The following is a 20,228-nucleotide window of genomic DNA, read 5'->3' as shown; positions in this document are numbered from 1 at the left end:
GGTTAAGACTAAATCATTGATATAAGTGAAAAGATCAAAACAAACCTTTTTCTAATCTTGAATTTTAAAAATATGGTGACCGGCAACTCAAAATAACAACAGCAAAGGAGTAACACTTTTTTACATATGAAAGAGATCACTTTTAGTCTCCCTATTGATGAGAAATTTATGATTTCTGGGATTTTTGGCTAGCAGAGAGGAGTTGAACAGCATGGCCCTGGTAGAGAATTAATACATCAGTGTGTTTATTATGCCAAGCAAATGGAACACTTTACAAATTAAGAGTAGTGCAAAGCGTTGTCATTCTGGGCAGGAGCAGCATCTATCATTTCATACAGAAATAGAACACTTTGTTCAGCATGTTCCAGCCTTGGCTCTCAATTCCCAATATAAATCTTAACCCAGAACAAATCAGCAGTAGGGTACAGCAGAGAGGATAAGAGAGAGTTGACAATGCAGTGGTTAGTTAATTAACCAGGGTACTCAGAGACTAGTCTCTACGAAAGAAGGTACAAAACTCCCCCAAACTGAATATTCAGACCTTTTCTGTAATTGTAATGATTCTCATTCTGTACATAATAATTTTCATATAGAAAAGTAATAAATTTATACACTACCTACATATGCCATTTTAGATGACAATACTTTGGGTCAAATTTTAAAAATTGTCATATAATTTTTTTGGTGGAAAGTTTAAAAAATAGATTGCTCAATAGACTCACTAACTTATATATGGCCAACAAACAGATTCCCCTGGGTTTTTACAAAACTCTGTTAACATAATTAATAAAGCACTTTCAGATTGTTTTATAATTAATTGTTTACATGTCTCTGTCCCTTGGAAGAACCTGAAGTACTTGACGATACAAATCATATCCATTGGTATTTGTATACCTAATATGATAGCTGACATAGATTCAATATCCAATAAGTAACTATTAAATTACTTCAATTGATTATGACATTTTGTGTTGTTTAGGGGATGGTGCAATGCTATATATGGAAAACACTCTTTCCCATTCTGATTCCAAGTTAGTTTCAAAGGTTTATCAGTTTTGGGATTTTCAGTTTAAAGTAGAAGTTAGGAAGCACTGTCAATTGTGACATCTGTGAAACCAAAATAAAATATAAAAAGTCATGAATCCTAGACATTCAAATATATAGACTATGAAATTTCAGAACCAAGAAAATATTTCCACTACTCATATGATAAATTAAACAAAACCAAATATTCTTTCCAGGCTTCCCTTAAGGAAGACAGTGTTTTATTTTAAAATATGAAATTCGCCTGGAAAAAACTTCTGTTCTGTGTCAGAAACCTAGTGTTGTGGGTTTGGGAAATGGTTTACTGAAATAGATGCATGAAATAGATGCACAAAATGTACAGGCAGACCATCTAGTATATTAGTGTCATATATTAAGAGATAATTTGTGTTGTTTAATGTACTTTCTTTTTTTTTAAAAAAAATATCTTTATTGACTTCAGAGAGAGGAAAGGAGAGGGAGAGAGAGAGAGAGAAACATCAGTGATGAGAGAGTCATCGATCCGCTGCCTCCTGCATGCTCCCGACTGGGGATCGAGCCCGAAACCTGGGCATGTGCCCTGACCAGGAATAGAACACCGATCAGATAGTTCAGATGTTTCTTGTTAATACCATCACCTCTATTTTGTGCTAAGTTAAGCATGTATAAGATAAGTGAGGAAAGTGACTTTTCATCCGTTGGATGGGTCCTGAAATAGCCTGACTTGGTGGGAGCATCATTAAAAAAGGTCTACTAGCAGAGGATCTGAATAGACATTTTTTTCCCCAAAGAAAGCATGCAAATGGCCAATGGGTACATGTAAAAATGCTCAGTATCACTAATTATCAAAGAAATGCAAATCAAAATCACAATGAGATATCACTTCACACCTGTTAAAATGACTATCATTAAAAAGACAAGAGATGACAAGTGTTGGTGTGGATGTGGAGAGAAGAGAACCCTTGTGCACTGTTTGTGGAAATGTAAATTGGTACAGCCTCTATAAAAAACATTATGGAGGTACTTCAAAAAAAAATTCAGCCATAAAAAAAAAAAGAGGGAAAGTTTTCCATTTGTGAGATTAATGGACTTAAAGGGCATTATGTGAAGTAAAATAAGTCCAACAGAGAAAGACAAATACTGTATTGGATCACTTATATGTGAAACCTAAGAAAGCCAAACTCATCGAAACAGAGAATAAATTGGTGGGGGCTGTGGGATGAGGGGAATGGGGTGAAGTTGGTCAAATGGTACAAATTTCCAGGTATAAAATGAATAAATTCTGGTAATCTAATACACAGCATGTGAGCTATAGTTAACAATACCTTATTATATATTTGAAAGTTGCTGAGAGTAGATCTTAACTGTTCTCACCTCACATGCACAAAACTAATTATTTGAAGTGATAGATGTAACTAATATTTTTGTGGTGATCAAGTCACAATACATACATTTATCAAATCACCTTAAATTTCAATAATATTATATGTAAATTATATTTTAATAAAGCTGGGGAGGGGGACACCAGAAGAATGGTATACAGAGGAAATGTATAATGCCATGAAAGAATTTCAGTATTTTCTTTTTTTAGATTTGTTTGACAGTCATCTAATGATCTTAGATTGCTTACAATAAAGGTAGACAAAGGTATGTAAGTAAATAAATGACATAAATTTATAATGTGTGCTAAGAAGGCCATGTGCAGAAATCAAAATTGTTATGTTTAGCCTTTGCAATAAAATTTTTGATCATTTTATGTTTTCTGAAACATTTTTTGTAGGCAATATAAAGATATGAAATGAACATGGAGCAGTTTGATTGTTTTCTTTGCCACTTACTATGTATATAAACTTAGACATATTACTTAATATCTTGGAGCCTGGGATCCTTAATGTGTAAAAAATGGAAAAAATACATATTTTTTGCTTTGTTATGGTGTATTACTTAGGAAATGTATAAAAAGATGTGCACAAGCTTATTAAAATGATAGCCATTATCAGTTTTTAAAAAGTTCACTGATATTATTCATAACCAAAAATAGAAAACATACACTATCAAAATCACACAGATTGAGCTCACAGTGCAAGGTCTGACTCAAAATCCTAGAAAATACTGTAGCAATAATGAAGGTTATTTGGGCAGAAAACATAAAAATATTCAAGATAAATTAAACTGCTAAAATAGTGACTATCATCATATATGGATGCCTTGATGATAAAGGAAAGAGAGAGTAGAATGCAGAAATTTTGTGAATCTGGGATAAAGGACCAGCTGATGGGACTGTGCACAATGATGAAGGGAAAATGATGATTAAATGCATAGATTAATTTGAGAAATTATGTAAGGTTAGAATGGATTTGTTGGGATTAAGGACTTTTTAAGAAATAAGGTAAGGTACGTGGAAAGCATAAGGCAACAAAATACGCTTTGAGGTGGGCTCTTTCAGTGTTGAGTGAGATCCTATATATTTATATATTTATATCTATGTATCCATATCTATTATCAATCAATCAATCATCTATCTGAAGAGAGAAAAGACAGTTGATACAGGTTGATGTTGAGTTTAGAACTATTCAATAAAATAAACAGTTAAACATTCTCAAGCATACTGAATGCCATCTCAACTTGTTGCTGGTGGAAATGGGGTCCTTTTAGGGAGTCATGAGAAAAGCATTCCCAGGGACACACTCATAGGTAGTTGAGGAGTAGCAGTAAGATTTATTGAGGTTGAAATAAATAACTGCACCCAGGTTCTCGGTGTCTCATCTCTGTCAGCCCTGCTGTGGAAGAAGCCCAGCCTTGTCTTCATCAAGCCCAGAAGAAAGGCCAGTGTCCAGGAATTCTGTGCCATGCTAGAGCTTAGTCCAGTTTAGTTTCTGTCCCCACCTGGCTACCTTAGTCTCTTCCCAGCTGCGCTTCGCTGTACCCAGACATGCACTTGGAGCCCATGCTTGGAATCCATGGGGCTGTGGGCTGGGCAGCTGCTAGGCCCCAGTAGCTGTTACAGGGAGAGAACCTGTGAGTGTGTGTTACTAAGTGAGAGAGAGAGAAGTGGGGGGAGAGAGAGAGAGAGAGAGTGTTTGCTTTTATTAAGCTTGGATTATATTTCTTTGGGCTTGGGAAGGATCAGGCACTCTTTCAAATTAGCCAGTCAATTTCCCAGTCCTTCCGGGATGGTGCTAGGCCTCCCCCTAACCAATTCACTTCTTAGATCTTCTGGGGGTTTTGTGTCCCTTATCCAATCCGATCCTTTCCCTGGGCTAGACTCCTCTTTATGGTACCCATCTTCCTCCTACTGTGCATGTACTTCTCTCCCCCTGCATCATCTTGACTTCTACTGGTCATGTGCCCGGCAGAAGAATTCCCCCTTTATTATTTATTCCTTCCCATAGTCTGGGCCAGTGGACCAATAGTACCCTTGGGAGACTGAATAGCTGGACCCTTTTCCTTACACAGGTGCAGTGGTGGGGGGTAGAGATGTTAATCCCCATGTCGAGACAACGCTGTGATGCCCTGGGGTGCCTGTAAATGCTGCAGCTTCTTAGTGAAGCAGGCTTATTGTCTGATTCAGCTCCCTAGTTTATTATACTTAATGTCTGATTCCCTTTGCTCCCTTCCTTTATTAATATCTAACTATGTAAGCTAGCAAACTGCATTTTTTGGCCTTGGTTTTCAAATAATTGTAATCTAAAGTGATTGAGACTTTTATTGGTATCAACTAAAAGAAATGAAACACCTTTTTATCTTGATCAACGTCGATAAGTTAGAATTTCAAAAATTATAGTTTTGCTTCTTCAAAATATGAAGGGTAGATTTTTGTTTCTGTCAACAAAAAAAGAAAAGAACCACTAGCAACTTTTATAACATGGTTTCAGATCGCCATTGAATATCCTCTATCACGTAAATTTATTCTCATTGCTGCTGGCCCATTTCTGTCAATGCCTTGAAAGACTTTTCAAATAAATGACACCAATGCTCTTTCACACTGCATGTTGGCAGCTCACATAGGAATATTGTCTAGAAAGTTTTTATCAATTTTTGTTTTATATAAGAATTGCAAGTGAGTTCACTATGAGTTATTCAGAATCTGAGAGGAATAAATCTAATGGCTGTTGGAATAAAAATTAATATAAAAATTAGAAAAGTAGTTTGAATTATTTATATTTTACTAATTTCATATTTCATTTTATTTTTAAAAAACATATCTATATTGATTTCAGAAGGAGGAAAGGGGAAGGAGAGAGAGGGAGAGAGAAACATCAATGATGAGAGAGTCATTGATCGGCTGCCTCCCGCACGCCTCCGACGGGAGATTGAGCCTGCAACCAGGGCATGTGCCCTGACCGGGAATTGAACCGCAATCTCCTGGCTCCTACATTGATGTTTAACAGCTGAACCACACCTGGCTGGGACTCATTTCATATCTTTACATTTTAATATAAAGCTATGAAGTGAATACTTAGTTAAATTAATCAACATTTTACAAAGTACTTTTAAGGCAGGAAAGTTAGAGTAAGGAACAAAGACCTCATGCTCTACTCCTCCCTTTTTCTGTCTTGACTGAAAAAGGCTGCAACCTGCACTGACCTCCTTTTCCTGTTTCCACCTCCCCAGTTTCCTGTAATTGAGAGAACTAAAAAAAAGAAAGAAAGAAATTGCCATCTGGAGAGGAGGGACAAGGATGAGCCATGTCTGCAGTCATCCCATCATGGTCAGAAGCAGAGGACCACTCTACCCGCCCTTGTCCACATTTACTAAAAATCTTCGACCCGGACCCTATCAGGGCCTCTCATTCTTTGAGGTCATCCGCTCTCACTTCTTAAATTTACTGTGCTTTGCTAAATCTTTCTGACATGCTCTTGAATTCTCTTCTGTTTTGAGACAAGAACTTTGACCCTGATATCAAGTTGAGGCTTTCTTGGTCCTCCCAGGTGTCACCCAACATCACTTTTGAGTGAATAAATTACACACACACAATGATATATGCATCTAGTAACAGAAAGAAGTATACAAAATATATAATAAAATGACATAGTAGAGAGTCCCATGACATACCAATATAATATCTTTCCAAAGGCAAGAATGTTAATGGTTCTTATTAATCCTTTTGGAAATAATAGTATATGTACCCAAGGATGCATTTGAATGTGTTTGCAATTCTATTTTTGTTACAGGCTCCAGGATCTTGTGCCTGATGCTTCAAAAGAAAGGCCAATACTCAACAGATCAAAGTTTGGAGCAAAGAAAAATTTATTGACAGAGAAGGCCTAGCTTTAAAAACACACAATTATCTCCAAAACTCATATGGAATCCAGAATTTACTACACAATGACTTTTAAATAAAGAGGAAGATGAGAGGACTAATTTTCAAATCCTTCTTAAGTCCAGGCAGTCTGGAATCCAGACAACTTTTATTATTAAGGGAAGGAGGGAGGGGCAAAGCAAGGGGTGGGTGCTGGTCATAGACAGGTAGGTATTGAAAGGGATCCAAGGAAGAGTGCAAAATTTCAGTCCCTTTGTTCGCAGTTGGTCCATTGACTCCTGTTGACCTGAGTCCAGTTATGGAGACTCCTGTGAATCTTTAAAAACAGTTATATTTTTGTGCATATTTCTCCACCTCTTTGCTGACAATGGGGTGCTCAAGCCTCAAGCAGTATTCCTCTAGTTAATTAGAATATCTACAGTTGGAGCTATTAGCCCGTAGGCCATCTGAGAGAGGAAGCATTTCATTCTGTCACATTTTCAATCTAAAAAAACTTACTATCAAGGTGGAAGAGGGTATATGGAGCACAATTGGTGATGAAAAAATAAAGAGGAAAAAAATAGAAAATACATTTACACCTCTCTAACATTTTCCAAGCAAAGAGGACGAATAAAAGTTATTGTGTAGTAAATTCTGGATTCCATCTGAGTTTTGGAGATAACTGTGTTTTAGATGCTGCAGTAGAGCTATTTAAGGCACTGGCATTTAGATGCCATTATGTAAGGCTGCTTTTCTATGCTCCCCAATTTGGTACCACTTGTTTCTTTTCAACCTCAGATAGTTTCACCATGGGGAAAAATAAATTCCTTTTCAGTCTGTAATACCTGGAAAGTTAGAGAACAATGCTAAAGTTTACATCATCTAGTGACATTCTGCCGTAACTTCTGCTTGTCACAGATTCACCATAAACTTATTTATTGAGCCTAACTCTCAAGTACATTCCCCACTGTAGCCACCTTTAGAAAGATTGAATTCCAGAGCTCCTACAATATCTATAATCCTTTCTGAGTCATGAAGCAAGCACGCCCATGGCTTGTTGATGAATATGATGTTCCATTAGGGTTATTATTTGACACATGCATTCAATAGTGCTTTGTATTCTTTTCAAGCTGATATATATATATATATATATTTTGCTGTGGGAGGTCTCTTGGCATGTAGCTCCCTCTATTGCCCATATTTGAGTTAACAGCTATTTTTAAAATATGATGATGAGCCTGCAGGGATGTTATCTCAGCCTTTCTAAGTAGGGCAAGGCCAGCTCCTAAGATCCCCACAGAACATTTGGAACACATGGACCAGGGCTGATAAAACCACCATGTGTATTGCTGCCAAAAATTATGTATGGGATAAGTACAATTTCAGAATATGGTCTGAATTTAAAAAAATGTGTATGCTGTGAATCTCTCAATTGTGTATATTCTACCCCCAAATCCTTATCTGCTTAACAAAGATATCATGACCTTGTCATAAACATCCTTTGTGCTGATGTTAGGAGGTGGTTATCTATAATGTCATAACCCATTCTTCTTGAAAAAAATCAAAGTAGTTTTCACTTTCTTTAAGTAAAATGTACTTCTATTCACATCTGACATTTCAGAGGAGGATACTAAACTGTGGAATGAGAAATTTTGGCCAATATTTTTTATTATTGAAATAAATAAATCCAGTCTACTTTCTTCACACCTAGGAAGCTGTCTTAGCAATGTGCTATCTTAATCGTTGGAAATACAGAATTCAGTAACTTTATTGTTCATCAGTTAAAATCCTACTAAAGTCATTAGTAGTACTTCTCTCACAGTGTCTGAAAAAAATAACTAGAAATTTAAACACAACTTACAAACAACATAGCAGTGATAACTATAGTCAACAGCCCATAAATTGAGTCATCAGAAGGTGTTGAGTCATTATTTTTTTTTCTTTTTTATTGAATTTATTGTGATGACACTGGTTAATAAAATTACACAAGTTTCAAGTGCACAATTCTACAGCACATCATATGTACACTGTATTGTGTGTTCACCACCCCAAGTCAAGTCTTCATCTGTTACCATAGTTAGCTAGTTATTAATAGGAAGTGAGCAAGGGGGGTCAGGCATTGCTGAGCGTATTCACTGGGGGCACCGAGCCTGTTTGCTTCATCAGGAAGCTACAGCTTCACACCCGGAGGAATCACAGCATTGTCCCTCCAAGGGGATTAATGCCCTCCTTTCCCCCCTCTGGTACAGTAACCATAGAGGACTGTCAGTCTAACCTGGGGGAAAAAAATCACTGGCTAGGGGGGTGGACCCCATTGGAAATGTGCAAAAACTTGGGATGTTGATTGGTTATTTTGAAAAAGATCCTGGTTATAATCCCAGGAGACAAAGAGCTCTCTCTCCCCCTTATGACCCATGCTTGCCTTGTGTGCTTGCCTGTTCTTTCTCTCTGCAGTAGCCATGTGGCCCTAGCAGCAGCCACACAGACTCTAAATGCAGGCTCCAGGCAAGAGCGTGGGTATAGCAACAAAGCAAGGATCGCAGCCTGGGATATGTTACGCTTGCTAAATGCTAGACTCAACTAAGCTTTTGTTTTTTGTTTTGTTTTGTTTTTAAATGAGAGAGGAAGGGAGAAGGAGAGAGAGAGAAACATCTACCTGAGAGCAGAACATCAATTGGCTGCATGCCCCTTACTGGGGATCAAGTCCACAGCCCAGGCATGTGGCCTGACCAGGAATCAAACTGGCAAACTTTTGGTGCATGGGACTACAACCAACCAACTGAGCCATACCAGCAAGGGCTCAACCAAGCTTTAATATGGCACAGTGTCTCTGGACATTTGCTCTATTTCTGGCCCTAATTTTCCTGGTGAGACAGATGGAGATGGAACATTGGAGGGGAACTCCTTTGATTTTGCACCACAAATAAATATTACCACCAGACCGCATCATCCCTTGTGGGTCTCCAAAAATGTTTTTCTTCCCTGACACTGCAAGAACTCCACTTCCACCAGCAACAGAAAACCCCACCCTTACTGGCAACAGAAAAACCCCTCTTCCACCTGCAGCACATCCATCTCCATTTCTCTCCCCATACCCTCCTCCACCTCTCTCCTCTTCCCGCCCTGGCAACCACCACACTGTTGTCTGTGTCCATGAGTTCCTCTATCTTTTTTCTTCTTTTCTGTTCAATCCCTGAACATCCCCTACCCAGCCCTCCTCCCCCAACAGCTGTCAGCTTGCTCTCTATTTATGAGTCTATCACTATTTTGCTTGTTAGTTCATTTTGTTCATTAGATTTCACTTATATGGAATCATTATTTTTCTGTGGATTATTTAGGTAGCATCTCTAGTGAGTATGTGTATATCAGCAGAAATATTTTTCCAAGAAAACAAGTGTATGTATTTTTTTGCAATTTATACTTTTAGTGAGAATGAGATCTGAAAGAGATATCTAAGAATATTCTTTTGCCCTAATTGGCTCAATGGAACCAATTGGCTCAATGTACTTACCACCTGCCTTGGAATCGATAACCATGTTTTCTTTGACTATAATCTCCCCCTGCTTCCACTTAGTATCTGTTTTGATGATGGAGTGACTTTATGCATTTTCTCTCTCTCTTTTTTTTTAATGCTTGGAGTTCTCTGAGTTTCTTAGACATGTGGTTTTATACTATTTTTTCAAATTTGAAATATATTAAACCTCCTAAAGTTGTTTCACAGTCCATGGGTCCTCTGCTCATTTTTCTTTCAGCTTCTTTTCTCTTTCGCTTTGTTTGAAGATCATTAACCTTTCTTGTTCATTAATCTCAACTAGTGTATTTTTTTTCTCAGACATTGTCATTCTTATCCAATTTGACTGTTTTGTTTTATATTTGTCCCCTTTCCCTATAACATAATTATTCTTCCAGCTTATTGAACATACAGAATACAGTTAAAATAACTGTTCTAATATCTTTGTTGGATAATTCTAACATCTGTGACAGTTCTGGTCAGTTTTGAGAAATCAACTTTTCTCCTTATTATAGGTTGTATTTTTCTGCCTTTTAAAATATAACTACTAGTTTCTTATTAGATGCTAACTACTGTATTACCTTATTGTGCACTGGATGCTTCTGTATTATCATAAATATTCTTCATCTTTGTTCTGAAATGCTCTTTAAGTTACATAAAAACAGTTATTTTTCCCCATTGCGGCTTTCTCTTAAGCTTTGTTAGGCAATAACAGAGAAGGATTTATTCTAGGCTAGGTCTAAATATTCTATACAATGTGCCTTGAAATATGTACCATTCTACTTTAACTTGCAGAAGCAGCTGTTGTTCAGAGTCTTTTGCAAGTGAAGGTGGTATTTCTTTAATCACTCCAGGTGATTTTCCCCTGGTCTTAGGTGATTCCCTCACATGCCTGTGCAATCAGCACTCTCCTGGATTCTTGAGGGTGACCATTTTTGGATTTATAGAAATGTCTTCCTGTGCAAATTCCGCTTTTTTATTACTCTCTCTTGTGACCTTTAGCCACTTTGCTCACCCCAGACTCTCATGTGTATCTTCTCATCTGGAACTCTGCTGGGCTCCTTTCTGTGCTATTGCTGGCAAACTCTCTCAAAACATCAGGGCTCACCTTGTTTGCTTCACTCCCCTTTGTTAACCAGAGGCCAATGTCATGAAAAAATGTGGTAGCATATATTTTATTTGAGTTTTCAGGCAGGAAGATAAATCCAGTCACTCTTATTATTCCATCTTGACTCGATGCGATTTAGGTAATACATTGTTTCAAGTCCATTAAAACTATTGCCTTACGTTATGAAGCATAACATTTATGTTTCACTGTTTTACATGTTATTGAAATGACCTAGATTCCTCACTAAATTTTAAACATAACTAGATATCCATGTAATCTAATGAATATTTTATTCATACTCAATGCCTGGAAACAATCTCAACCTGAGCATCTTTATTGCTTCCCGAATCTAAAACAAATTATGTATGAGATCAAAATGAGTAAGCATTATACAAGTTAAGATATTAAAAAGAAACAAAGGAAAATGGTTTCATAAGCGTGATTTAAAATGTACTTTAAATGATCATTGATGTATTTTTGGGAATTAAGTAGGACTCTGCAAGAGTTGATAAATAATGAGTTCATTTCCATTTCAAAAAGAAACAACTCTTGATACAGGCAAATTGTAAAAAGACAGCCTCATGCTGATAAAGATGTTTTACACAGTGCATCATTTCTTATCATCAAAATCAAATGAGCACAGTTGGTGTGTGGCACAGTCATTCTTTAATTTCTGAGTTTCTCAATAGAAATAGACTGAAGAGAATACTGAAAGGAAATGTTCAGGAATTTTCTCTTATAAACATTAGACCAAATTATCTTTTTTAAACCTTCAAATTTATTGCTCAAATGCACTAAATATTTTAATTGATGAATCTACATTAAGCTATTAGTTGGAAAAGCAGTATTTATTGAGTATTTATATAGTAAGCACTGAAGATGTAGAAGTGAATTATAGACAATTTTAGTCTTGGGGAGCTCATCATATATTTGTAAATACAGACAAATAAGACATACTGCAATAACTGCCATAATATACATGTGTGCAAAGGGTAGTGGGAAAAAGACGAGTAAAAAATAAGTTAATCCTAAACTTCTTTAACTAATTTCACTTCCAACATACAGATTGGTTGATGTTTATCAACTTTGCCTTGGCTCGTATCCAATTATACAATGAGAAAGAGAAATTTAGTATCTTTCTGCTTCACCTTTCAGGGTCTCTCAAAGTCAAGGATAAACATAGGAATATAATAAAGAAAATTGATAATATGTGAAACTAAAGTCTATTAAATTGCTTTTTAAGTGGGCTTTTTAAAAGATGCAATTAAAGTAATACCTCATGTAAGGAACACCATTGATTGTTATAAATATATTTGCAGCATTTTTTTTGGAAATTATTTTTATTTTATTTTAATGTAAGTTTGAGCTGTTCATGTCAATTGAAAAAGAGCAATATAATTGAAAACATGTTTACAATTAGGCCTTCTATTTGACACTGTGCAGTTATTTCATGTGTACCACTCAAATACTCAGTGTTATCTACCAGCTCATCCAGTATATTAAGCTTTTTGAACACACACACACACACACACACACACACACACACACACACACACACACACTGCTATATGCTTATGATGTTCATTTAAGTGACTTAAACCACTAAGTGGCTTAAAAATAAGCAAGTTACTTGTATTTGAACAGCTTGATACTTTTGACCAATGTTTTAAATATATAAGAAAATGATTTAGCTAAAGAACAGAAAGCCAGGGAGCGAAGCCTGCTGCAGAATGCACACCATACAATTTGTGATTCAGCCCGCATATCCCTGGGAAATAAAATGTGCCTGGATCCAACTGCTGAGGTGATGCCAGCGTTCCACCTTCCTCATTCTTTGGCTTCCTTCCAAGTCAACCCACATTCTGACATATTCCCTCTCTAATTTATTTTTTATTTTTTGCTATGCTACGTATGCAAACCCAGGAGCCCTAGGATGCCTGTGTAAGCCGTTCCCTTCTTCCCTTCCCTTCACTCTTTTCATGGGAGCAGTCAAACCTGGAGCAATCACGTGCAGCAGCTGGAGGTCTCTCTGCTAATACTGGAGTTCAAGTAGTTTATTCCTTATGTATCCTGCAGAATCAACCTTTTTGTTTTTTTCAATTTAAAAGAAAATGAGAGAGTGGAGAAAGAGAGAAAAAGAACTAAGCAAAACGAAATAAAAACGAAAGGCAATAAAAATAAGCTACCATCGTTTTTTCAATATGTTTATATATAATCTAAGCCCCTATAGCTATTGTTTTTTCACATTTGTTGAAATGTTATGTATGCACTTACTTTCATAAAATATGAGGTACCTGCTTCTTTGCTTTTGAGAAATAAATCTAGATTTCTCAGAATATGGTGACAATAGCTAATAGTTACTGAAAGTTTACCTTTATATTGAGAAAAGCATTTTATAAGCATTGACCAATTGAAACCTTGGGGGAAAAAGTATAAAAGAAACAGATATTATATTATCAATGAAGAAATAGGTTATTAGAAAATCTAAATATGTAGGCAAATCAGAAAAATCATGCAATATAGATCATAGGTATAACCGTGCTACTGAATCCAAATTATTTGAACAACTATATTCCACTTATATGTATAGTTAGAACTATATATATAGATGGATGCTACATTCATGCCATCTTTAGGGTTTCCAATTAATTGTCATGTACTAAGAATCTCATAAGTGTTCACACATATTCTTTAGAATAATTAGTGGTGCCTACTATATATTAAACAAGATTATAAATTTATGACATTAAAGGAGAACAAAGAAGATAACAAATTGAATTCGAGAGCATATGGTTTAACAATGAAACTAATTTGTTAATTTGCCATGAGTCAGATGAGCAGTGCAACGTGTAATGAATGTCTATATTACAGGTTTGTATAGTCAGGGCATTCTGTGCAGCAATGCCTGCAGCAGGAAAATTTCAAGTGAAATTAAATTAGGGCTATATGCAAATTAGTAAATAAGAAAAAGAAAACATTTCAAAGATTGAGGAAATGTGCTATTATTTTAGCACTGTAGAGAAGGCTTAATTTATGAGAAATCAGAGGTCCTGTTTGCTTGGAGCTGAGAATTGCACTGCCAGATGATACTAAATCACACATTTTGTTAAAAGGAACTGATTCAGGGTTTAGTGCATAATACACTGAAATGTCTATAATTAAGAGACAATAGAAATGTTTTAAAGGTTTCATTTTGAAAGCAAAATATTTTAAATTTATGCAATACCTTTTTAACTGGATTTTATGGAAAGAAATTTATAGCAAAACTGCAAAGATTTTGCCTAGGTAAAATTTTTAAAAATAACTAAGTATGAATGTCTGTGTGTTGCTTTTAAAATAAATTTGTATTGGCAGAGAAGAAAATAATGATTAATAGAAATTGGCATATATATGTGCAAATTCAGTACAGATAAACATAATTTTGTCATGAACCATGCTACCTTGTTCCAAAATGTTCTGTGATGTAGAATGGTTTAAGTAATTTTGCCTGGAAAGCAAATGACTGAATTTTAATTTCACACTCAAAGTCGTCTTCCCTGAATGATTTTCACAAATTGTAAATACATTTTGCTTTGAATATCAAAATTTCTTAGGGAATATTGCACATCTTGATCTCCATGAGATTGTGAAAACATTAGCTAAAAGTCAAAAAAGGGAGAAGAGAGGATGTTTTAACTACCAGCGTTTGTGTTTAAAGTGGAAATACATGAATTTACACAAAGACATATTTAGGAAGTGGTTTTAAACAATTACTTAGTATTTAGAGCATTACTTACCTGTAAATCTAGGGTGCTAACAATACCCTCTCCATAAGCATTCTGCAAGAAAAAATTGGTAAGTTATATGCAGAAGCACGTAGGCTTGCCTGAAGCATACTGTCACATATACATATCCAAATATGAATTAAAACTTTTCTTAGATCAATATAGAAACTGGGAAGGAGAGGCCTCTTTGACAGGGTGAAAGTAACTGTAGTCACTTCCTTTCCCCAGGGCTTGGTTACGATACGTGAGACTAGTCCCAGAGGTAACATCAGTATTTCTGATCCAATACTGATACAGGACGTCTCAGTATACTCTTGGTCTTCAAGCCCTTCCCACCTTCCCACTTGCAATTCTTCTCATTGGCTAGTTGGAGAATTAAGCCATATTCTTATTAAAAGGTATGGAATGATTGAAGAGTTATTGCCCATATCCTGGAGACGAGTGATTGTTTTCCCAACTGTGATCCCTCTCCCCAAAAAAGAGAAAAATCCAGGTGAGCTTGCATTGCATAATTTGCTTCTCATAAATGCCTCTTGATTATAAAAAGGCCTCCTTTTTGGGAGTACAGAGTAATACCTGAATCTAAAGCTGAGCTTCATGATCATGATGTCACTCTATTGATTCTGCCACACAAATACAAGGCCTTCATCAAGATATTTTTCTGTTCTTTACAAATCACTAGTTCATAAAAATTTAAGCTGTAACATTCTCACTTGCTTCCTACTAACTTGCACTGTGACCAAGATCCTCTCTTTCCCTAAACAAATGCATTTGCAGTAGTTGCAAACAGTTCTTCTTATACAGTTAATTCTTACAATTTACAAGTAGATATATAAGTATGCTGTTTTACATTTGTATTTACATTAACTTCTAATTCTATGACTCAACTTTTCTGATATATTTTTGAGAAAATCCTCAGAATTTTGCTTTTTTCTAAAAGCAAAAACAAGTAGTTGAGGTTTATTTATAAAATGTTGACTTGCCCCAAGCTAGAAAACACAAACTTAATTGTCTTCTATATTTCTCATTATAGTGGGAATATAAAAGAATGCATGCACAGAACACTTTAAATATATAGAACAATATTTATTGGATTGTGAGTGACTTGTTCTTTCCACCTAAACATTATTTAACTGTTTCCCACTTAATCCTAAATCTAGACAGACAGGTTATGCATGGGAGTTTTTAGCTTACTAACCACAAAGCAGTTTAGCCAACTGGAAGCTACATCATTAGCCATGGCATTATAGTTAAATTGACTGAATGTCTCAGGGAGTAGTATTCCATACATTACTTATTTTCAAGGCTTAGTTCAAAATATGTATCTTAATTACTGAACCAGAAACCATAGTCACTATAATTATAGCAATAAAGATGTAAATCAAGTTTCCAAAGATTCATTCACTTGTTTGCATTTTTATTCAATCATTCTTTTATTCTTCAATCATTTGTTCAAAATGAAAAAAAGAAAGTATAATGCGTTATGATAAATAAGGTGTGTGGTATATAAGGGGCAATGGTTAGATCACTTATAATAAAATGTGTAATTTATGGTTAATCATTTAAACGATCCATGCCAAACTTTTACTTGTGAGATAAAAATGAGACTATATATATATATATATATATACACACACACATATATATGAAAATAACATTGTAAGAGCTAAATCTACATGTAGATGGCATTTAATTATTTATAATTATTTAATCTATTGACAAAATAAATATCAAAGTTGTTTTAAGGAGAGGAGAAGGCTGATATTTTGGGCCTAAAATATTGAATTTATTAGAACTGGAAAGTTATGTAGTCATTAGTACCCTATAATATTATTTCTTTATTACTTTATGAACATTAACTTGCCTCTCATAAAAATCATATAATATTTTTATTGTATAATTTTATTCTTGGTGTTTCAAACAATTTTTTCCATGGGCAAGATTACATACCATGAAATGAGCAATAATATTCTACTGTAAAGTTATATACACTCAAATGTTATTCAACCCTTTAAGTTTTGATCATTTTATTAAAACTTACAACTAAAAAGGATGTGCTAGGTAGAATAATTGCCCTCCCAACATATTATGTCTTAATCCCTAGAACCTGTTGAGTATGTGACCTTACATGGCAAAAGTAACATTGCCAATGTAAATAAATTAAGGATGTTAACATGGGGGAAATATTGTGGATTATCCTGGGAAAGAAGTCTGCTTAATCAAAAGTGTCCATATAGCCTGGCCAGTGTGTCTAAGCGGTTGAACTCCAAGCTATGATCCAGGAGACTGTAGTTTGATTTCCAGAGAGGGCACCTGCTCAGTTGTGGACTCAGTCTCCAGTGAGGGGCATGCAGGAGGCAGCTGATCAATGACTCTCTCATCATTGATGTTTCTATCTCTCTCCATCTCCTTTCCTCTCTCTGAAATCAATAAAGATATATTTTTTAAAAAAACAAAATGAAACAACAACAACAAAACATCTACAAAAGTGTCCATATAAAGAAAACAGAGAGGTAAGAGAAACAGAGTCAGAAATAGAAAATCAGAGTTAGAGACAGATTTGAAGCTGTTGTGCTACCAATTCTGAACATGAAGTATCGAGGTATTAATAAATTTTGCAGATAATTTTCTAATCTGAATTCCACTTATTGTCTATTATGCAACCAATAGTAGAGAAATATTTCTCAACTTCTGGAACACTGTATCTTGTTTTCAGGCTGTAGGGCATAGACTAGGTTCTCTCATTTTCCCCTATCTGTATAATGAAAGTGATAATAATGGTGCTTATCTGTGGGATCCATATTAAAAAGGATCATTTGCCTGCATTTATTAGAATATTTTTATTTATAATGAATATCAAACAAACAAATATGGCTGTGGGGATTGTACTTTTTATTATATTTGACTCCAAATTATCTAAGGTAAGGGTTAATACAGAGAGTTAAAACCAGTTTAGATATTATTGCTAATTCTTCTCTAGTTAACAATGTTATTGAATGTGATCCATAATTGTTAATTTTGAATATTCAAAATGCATTGTGAACACACTAATTTGAACTTGTATAAATTTAAATATATTGATATGTTTAAATATTTTCAACATATAACTATCTTTGTTTGCTGATATATATCATGTAATAATATTTTTCTCAACAACTTTCTGTTTGATAAAAGAAGGTTAAAAAGAGGCTATGTATCAGCATGCAAATCATACATCTCATAAAGACTGGTGTTCATAATATAGAAGAAACACTTCTAACTCTAAATTAAAAAGACAAAAATACAAAACAATTAAAATAGAGAAATTGCGTGTAGACAATTGTCCAAAGAAGATACATAAATGGCCAAAACGCATATAAAAAGGTACTAACGTCTTCAGTCATCAATGAAATTCATATCAAAGTCAAAATAGGAGAATGTTTCTCATCCACTAGGATGGTAATAATAATAATAAAACAAGTATTGATGAGAATGTAGAGAAATTGGAATCCTCATATACTGCTGGTGTGAATGTAAAATTGATGCAACCACTTAATTAAATAATCTGGTTATTCTTCCAAATGTTATGGGGTTACCATATAACTCAGCAATTTGTCTCCTAGCTATTTGCCCAACAGAAATGAAAACTATCTACACAAAAACTTGTTCATGCATGTTCAAAGCAGTTCTACTTATAGCAGTCAGCATGTGGAAACAACCCCTTTGGGGTTCCTGGACCCAATTTCAATGAGTGTGTGGGGGCTCCTACCACACCAACAAACAATTCTTGGACACCAGCAGGGAGTTCAAGAATTTAACTTGTAACATGATCTACCCAAGGTGGCATGACACCACAGGTTAATGGTTTAGCCCTACACCAGTCGAAAGCCCAGGTTATTACCTATGCTTCTGACAGACCAGCTATACACTGAAGGGTCCAAGGACCTCTCCTTAGGCTTCAGATGCCATTTCTAAGTCCAGATTTTTACCTGTACTTCTCACCAACTAGTTATAAATCAAATGTTCCCACAATTTCTTCTCAGGTGCAGTTAATTTGCTAGAGCAGCACACGGAACTTAGAGAAATATTTTACTTACTAAATCACCAGTTTATTATAAAAGGATACGACTCAGAAACAGCAAGATGGGAATGATGTATAAGGCAAGATATGGGGAAGGGGCACAAAAATTTCATGACCTCTCTCCCAGTTTCCACATGTTTGCCAACCTGGAAATTCTTGGAAACCTTTGCTCTTGAGTTTTTATGGAGACTTTTACATAATCATGATTGATTAAATCACTGGCCATTGGTTCAACCTTCAGGCCCGTTGTAACAGAAAGGCCCAATCTTCTAATCACAGGGTTGGTTCTCCTGGCAATCAGCCCCATCTTTAAGACCAAAAGTAACTTCATTTACATAACAAAAGGCTCCTTTATCACTCTCAACACTTAACAAAATTTATAGGGTTTGGGGAGTTATGAGCCAGGAATTGTGTATAAAGACGAAAAATATATGAGAAATATATTTTACTCATCTGAATGACCAAATATATGTTCCTTCTAACTCTAATAGCACAAACCCAAATGTCCATCAACTGATGAATAGATAAATGTGGCATATAAATATAAAATATAAATCAAATGTAGATATAAGCAACAACAGGAATAAAACTTGAAAATGTTATGCTATGAAAAGCATTATTCAAAAATGTCACATACTATATCATGCCATTTGTATAATATGTTCAGAATAAGAACATCTGTAAGGACAGAAAGATTACTTGTTGCCTAGGAATAAGGGTGGGATGGAATAATGGGTATGAGTTGCTATTGATACAGTATTTCTGTTTGAGGAGATTGCAATGCTCTAATGTTGATTGTATTGATGGTTGCATAACTGTGAATGTATTAAAATCCATTGTCATGTACACTTTAAATAATTCTATCTGACATATCTCAATAAAGCTGTTACAATAAAAGAATAAACAATATCTAATTTTGAGCAGTTAAATACACAGTGGTCATATTTAATGTTAAAATTGAAGGTGCTAGGATATAAAATGAAAGTGAGAGTTTCATTTTAGATAATATTTTTACATAAATAATTAAGTTTATTCACTTGATAATACAGGATCATTGGAATATAATGTCTATTATTTAAAAAAAAAAATCACGTGTGTCTAACACATAAAACCACTGGTATACCTATATTTGCTTTGGGTCTTAGTCCTAATCCTATGACCTTTCTGGTTCTCTTAACTGGAACAGATAAATAAATTTGGAAAGAAAGATTTTCTTCATATATTAAGACTCAAGCAGAAACTCACTTAGGTATTAATAGGCCTTCCTTGCAAAAAAAAAAAAAGGAATCAAGAGAGATAAATGTTATAATTTGCATAATGTTTCTTTTATTAAACATTTATAAAATTTGCAAATTATGCACCCAAATCTATTGAAAATCCTGTGCTCCTGCTTCACATTCTTTATTCAGTCTTTATAAGACAAAATCAAACAGATAAAGGAAATTCTTTACTCTCAATTTAATACTATCTCCCTAAAATAAAAATTTTAGATAGCTCAAATTGGTTATTTTAAAATCCTT

This window comes from Miniopterus natalensis, chromosome 2, assembly GCF_054644295.1.
Source record: "Miniopterus natalensis isolate mMinNat1 chromosome 2, mMinNat1.hap1, whole genome shotgun sequence".
In the NCBI taxonomy this organism is placed as follows: Eukaryota; Metazoa; Chordata; class Mammalia; order Chiroptera; family Miniopteridae; genus Miniopterus; species Miniopterus natalensis.
The sequence above is the reverse complement of the archived record's forward strand: the minus strand, read 5'-3'. Positions refer to the sequence as shown.